At 40.6% G+C, this 6,386-nt stretch overlaps 1 pseudogene; it reads left to right on the top strand.

The window, feature by feature from the left end:
* The first annotated feature begins 1,892 nt into the window (after nucleotides 1-1,892).
* On the top strand, nucleotides 1,893-2,204 carry LOC142434023 (large ribosomal subunit protein eL30 pseudogene; annotated as a pseudogene).
* Nucleotides 2,205-6,386: the final 4,182 nt, after the last annotated feature.

The following is a 6,386-nucleotide window of genomic DNA, read 5'->3' as shown; positions in this document are numbered from 1 at the left end:
TCTATGTTATGTGGATGAAGGGCCAAAAAATGTTTAAAAAATAGCTTTCACTATTCAATAAGCCCACCTCCCTTCCACCCCACTCCTGATTTTTAGGACGCAAACATGAAATCCACTTGGCTTTTGTTAACTTAGTTCCTCTACAGGTTATTTATGCTTTCCCACATTTCAATATGAAAAAATTTCCAGCGGCCTACAAGTTGAAAGCATGTGCAGCAAGCATCCATTTGTCCATCGCCTAGGCTCTGCACTGCATATTACTCAACCTGCGTCACATGTCTACTGATCCTTAACTTTGGATGCATTTCAAAGAAAAGACATTCAGTACAGGAGCAGGTAGATTGGTAACTAGAGTATTAACTGAAGTATATGCTAAAGGTTCTTTTAAGGTAATGTCCACAGGCAACAAATGACTGCAAATCTTGAAGTGTGTGAGTTTTGACCAATGCATACTCCTAGAAACCCCAACTCTTTGCCCAAGTGGCATTCGCATTTTTGTTGATCAGTACCGACTTCCACCCCCATCGTCAGAATTGTTTCTCCCACCATAGATTGTTATTGCCTACTTCTGAACTGTTGTTTAAAACGAGTCAAAGGATGTGCCCTTCTGTGCAAGGCTGCCTTTCGCGTGTGAATGCTTTTGTGATCCATCCACGCTGTGTGTGCCAATAGTTTGTTCCAGGGCATGGCTGAGTAATGTAGGAAGGGGCCTTCCCAAAATTTCCTGGACAACCCCATTATCTTTTCATTCCATTTCTACCGCACAAACTCTCTGAAGTTCCCTTGCATATATAGCTTCCTTCCCGTGGATGGATATCGGCCATTTGAGGTTTTTAAATATTGCGAGTATAGCTGCTGTGCACGTTGTTTTCGTTATGTTTTGGTAAACGTCTTTGCGAGCATTGCCATTCCTCTTGGAACGGAAGTGATAGATCCTCGGTGAGGCGAATGTTTCCTTTGTTAAGGGGCTGCCAACCGTTTTTCGAATGTGGTTGGACCGAATGACTTATACTAGCCCTGTCCTAGAATTGGTGCTCTTATGCTCATCACCGTTGGGTATTATGAGTCTGTGGATTCTGGCCATTCTGGTGCACGCCGCTCCCTCCGGAGTTTGGTTTGCATTTCCCTGGTGATGCTGAGCGCTGCTAGAATGGTTGAGTGCCAGCTGTATGTGTTCCTTTGTGAAGTGCGTTCTAATCATTTATAATTTTACTTGTGGGTTGTAGAAGATAATTTGCATTAATGAGTCACATGTCCTAGATGCCCATTGTTGCCTCACATATGACTACTTTTTAAATTGCCCTTATCTAACCAATGTGTCAATATTATATACAGGACCCTCAAAGAGTTCATGGAAAAATGGAATTAAACGATTATCCCACAGTTTTTGGAAGCACCCGCCGATACTCATGTATACTTAAAAATAAATAGGTGGCTTGCTGATGCGTTATTTAGATGAAAGTTCACTTGTAGCTGCTCGGCTTACCATTATGGTGTTCTAGTAGTCTGAGAATAAATGCTCATTATGAAAATAGGAAAAAATGCTGCAACCATCTGGATTAACTGGGATGAAGCTAATACTGAAAAATGTTGTTACTACAAAAATAATCTTGTAGTGTCCATTGATAACCTGGGAAAGTATTGTTTCAGTGTACTTAAATGAAACTAACTAAAAAATAACTAACTTAACTAGCTTAACCTCTAGTTCGCTGATCCATAGATTCAAAGTATATAGCATGTGATAAAGAATACCAAGTTGACTTCTGCTTCTACTCCCAGCTCTGCTGTGAAGAGATTTCCACAGTGGGTCTTCCTGCCTTTCTCCCTTCCCACCACCATCCTAGTGGTTGCTCTTCTTTGGCGGACTCCCCCCCCCTTCCTAATACAGGCAGATGGTGGCTGCAAGGAAGATGAAAAAGTCACTGGATCCAATCAACTCTAGGTTTCAACTCGTCATGAAAAGTGGAAAATACGTGCTGGGCCACAATCAGACCCTGAAGATAATCAGGAAAGGCAAAGCAAAACTGGTCATCCTCACCAACAACGGTCCGGCCTTGCGGAAATCTGAAATCTAATACAGAGGCCATAACATCGAGTTGGGCATGGCATGCGAAGAGTACTGTAGAGTATGCGCACTGGCCACCATTGATCCAGGTGATTCTAATATCATTAGAGGCATGTCAGAACAGACTGATGAAAAATAAATCCTGCAATATTTTTAATAAAACTAGCCAGAGCTTGCTTTTTAAAACAAGGGTAAAATTTTTCTAGAAGCAGGCCTGCAAGGTTTCCCAGTGTTGTAACTTTTATAGAGATTTATTAAAAATTTCAATACTTTTGTTTTCATGGGAACTATAGAAATTAGAATGATACTGTTTATGTTCAATCTACATTTCAAAATATATTGGACAATGATACATATTTAAATCTACTTTTCCTAGTATATTGGACTACAGCAATCTCTCCGGTGTTTCTACCAATGAAAGTATAGTGAAATCTGTTATTATAAACCTAACAACAACAACAACAAAAGCCCTGTATGGAGAACACTACAGAACATTACTACAAGAAACCAAAAGGGTTCTGCACAAATAGAAAAATATCCCATTTTCGGGATTGGAAGATCCAATATTGTGAAAATGTCAATACTACCTAAAGCCATCTACAAATTCAATGCAATCCCAATCTAAATTTTAGCATCACTCGTTAAAGGAATGGAAAAACTGATTACTAACTTCATCTGGAGAGGGAAGAAGCTCAGGATAGCTAAAGAACTCCTCAAAAAGAACAAAGCAGGCAGTCTTGCACGACCTGACCTCATAACCTACTCTACAGCCACAGTTGTCAAAACAGCTTAAAGACCAAAAAAAAACATTACATGGGAGGCAGATGCCCTCTTCAATAAATGGTGCTGAAAAACTGGACATCCACCTGCAGAAGAATGCAACAAGACCCATATCTCACCGCATGCAAAAAACCAAACTCAAAGTGGATCAAAGACCTAAATGTAAAATCTAAGGCTATCAGGATCATCTGTGAGAAAATAGAGACAGATCTAACTGGCCTAGTGCAGGAAATACACGAATAACAAATGAAACACACTCCATGCTGAGTGGGACTGATTAAAAATAAAGCACAGTGTACACTGAAATACTTCATTAAAAGAGTAACATGAGAGCCCATGGATTGGGAACAATTGTTTTGTAATGATACAATGGACAAAGGGCTAATTACTAAAACCTACAGTCTAAGCCTACAAAATGAATAACCCTCTGAGAATATGGGCAAAGGATCTGAATAGATGATTCACAGAGGATGACACTCGAAGGGCTAATAAACACATGAGAAAATGTTCCTTTTCACGAGCCATCCGGGAGAAGCAAGTCAAAACAACCAGGAGATACCATTTAACATTCATAACTGTAGCCCAATTTTTAACAAAAAAACAGAATCAAAATTGCTGCAGAGGGTGTGGTGAGACTGGAACTCTTATCCACTGCTGGTGGACTTATAAATACATACAGCCAATGCAGAAGGCGATATGGTAATACCTAAAACAGATGGCAATTGAAATACCATACGGTCCAGTGTGGGGTATAAAAAGGCTGGTCCCCATTTCTTCTCCCCCAAATATATGCCAGAACTAGGATACTGCTTGCAAACAATGGTAAATGATTGTCAAGTTATCTCCATGAAGGCATTCAGCCATGCCATGGGGCTCACATCCTAAGGATAGGATAGTGATTGTTTTCCTTAAGAGCATGGAAAAGGTCAAAACTGCTCAGTGGCATCCAAAGTTAGGCTGCCCTGCTGAATCTAGGATCCACCCATCTTGTCACATATGTGCCCCCAATCCCTCCCCTTCCTATTGCATATATACCCCTAGATCGGCCCCCTCCCATTTCTGTATTACCTATAGTACAGCCCCTTCCTGTGACTTATGTCTTTACCTGTAATCAGGGGCCTTGCACACCCCCAAAGATACATAAGCCTTGGTTAGAAATAAATCTCTCCTCTCCAGCCCTGTCCTCTCTTTTCTAGTCCTCCTTTCCTGCTAACTCTGCCTCTCCCTCTCTTCTCTCCTCTCTCCTGCTCGTCCCACCTTCCGCATCCCCATGTGAACCACCAAACAAGGCCGAGGTGAGCATGCTAGCATGAAATGTGTCTGACTCCTTTATTATACTCTTTCTCCTATCTCTTTTATTCTCTATGACTTTCCTATAAACTTTATATATTATAGCTGTACAATTGTGCCTACTGGACCTGTGATTATTTGTTAGGGGCTGGCTACATAAAGCACCCATCACATGGGGCCCAGTAGGAAAATAACTCTTTTGACTTATATCTTGTGTACCAATTGTATGGCCTCATCAGAGAGTGATGAATTGAGAAAAAAATTGTGTGTTTTCAGTCTGAGTGAGATATGGGTCAGGTGAAGAGCAAGGATACAGAGTACTGTATCACTCTTAGCCACCACTTGAAGAAACAAGATGTAGTGATAATGAATAAGAAAATGAAAGAGTTTCTTCAAGTGGTAAAGAAATTTAATCCTTTTCCGGATTTGATATGGAGATCTGGGACATGGCAGCTATTAACTTAAGAAAGGCCCACAGAGCATACCTATGGAGACCTGAGCCTTGTGGGTGCAGATTAAGACAGTTTTAGAAACTTTGCAGGAGGAAGAGAAAGAGGATTATCAGTCTAGTGAGAAGTCTTGTGTCTATCCAAATCTAGAAAAGCAAGCTGAAGTCTCCGAATGAGTATGACTCAGGTGATGAAATTTTAGAAAAGACTAAACAAGCAGGGACTGATTTGTTATCTAAAGCCTCAGATTCTAAAGGAAACCTCATGGCCAAAGCCTCTATGCCCTCAAGGACTGCAGCCTCTGAAGGTCTAAAGGTGAAAAAGCACTAGAGAAAGTGAATTCCAAAACCCAGAGTGAGGCTATTATGCAATGCCATGAAGCTCACTTGCTTTCAAAGGTAGAGAAAGCAAAGAAACAAAACCAGCAGAGTAGTGAGAAGCCTATACACTACCCAAACTTAAATCAGGTGAAAGGCAGGCAGAATGGGTATCAGACAGAAGAAGCGATTTTAAATCGAGCTGAGAAAACTTAAGCCTGAATCAGAAGGAGACATCAGATTAGAAGCATCTTCCCTGCCAGAATATAGTGCAGAGAAGCCTAGGAATCACAAAAACAATCAAGCAAGTCAGTGCTGGAGGGAGAGATGAGATTAAATCCACAGAAACGCAAACTAAGAGAGCTGACACAGCAGGTGAGGTTCAGAAAGTGAACTTTGGAGATATATCAGTCAAGAAAACCAGCGCAAAAAACAGAAGCAGACTATAGAAAAGTGCCTTTACTTTCAAGGGTAGAAAGAAGGCTTACAGAAGGAGACTTAGAAATTAGAATGCCTTCTTCTGGAAGGGAGTGTCTTTGGTGGTCTGCACTGAATGGACCACGCAGACCCAGGCTTCTGGTTGCATCCTGGGGACCCAAGCCAGGTGTGTAGAATGCTGGGACACTGAATCTTCGAGGTGCACAGCATTCTGCAGAGGCGGCATCAGTAAGATCCCATGCAGAAACCCAACTGGGTGAATAGGACTCTACTTCAGACACACTTGTAAACTGGGGACTTCAGTTGGAAAATGGTGTCTGAGGAAAAGGAAGAAAGCTGTACCCAAATTGTTGAACTGTTGGTAGTTGGACAAACATGGTCTTACAACATCATTGCCCTAACTGCGGTATTATCCCGGCAACCTGTAGAGGACATTCTGTTTTATTTTGTTTTGGTTTGTTCATATTAGAGTGTATCTCAGAGGTGTTATGTCATTGGAGGTCACCCTCATGAAGTTGTGTTATGTACTTTTATGCGTTTCAGTCTATGAAACCCAGGATTGATGAAACTATAGGAACAGCAAGTAGAATAAAGGTTTTGGGGGGAGAGGGGTATAGTGGTGGTGGTGGCGGTCATGTAAATGGAAGACAATGTCAAGGAGTCCAGGAAGAAAAAGACAGTTTGGAAACGGATTCTGGTAGCAATTGTATAATTCTGTTTGACATGATTGAATGATGGAATGATATATGTATTAACTCCCAATTAATAAAAAATGTAAAGATATCCATTATTCTTCATAAATGTTTATTAATAATAGGAGGCTATAAATGATTACATTGGAATACAGAGAAATGAAACATCTTACACCTTAAGAGCCATACAGAGAGGAGAGTAAATGCTTTATTTTTTTCTCATACTGAAACGAAAAATACACAAAATTACTTCATTGTACAAGATCCTTTTTCACACAGTTAAGGATGACACTTTGCACTGCTTACAGAAAACATTTAAATAAAAGTAATCTTTACTCAAGAAGTTAGTAGCTTT

The sequence above is a fragment of the Tenrec ecaudatus genome, chromosome X (genome assembly GCF_050624435.1).
Source record: "Tenrec ecaudatus isolate mTenEca1 chromosome X, mTenEca1.hap1, whole genome shotgun sequence".
Lineage (NCBI taxonomy): Eukaryota > Metazoa > Chordata > Mammalia > Afrosoricida > Tenrecidae > Tenrec > Tenrec ecaudatus.
This window is presented reverse-complemented; position numbering and strand designations above follow the sequence as displayed.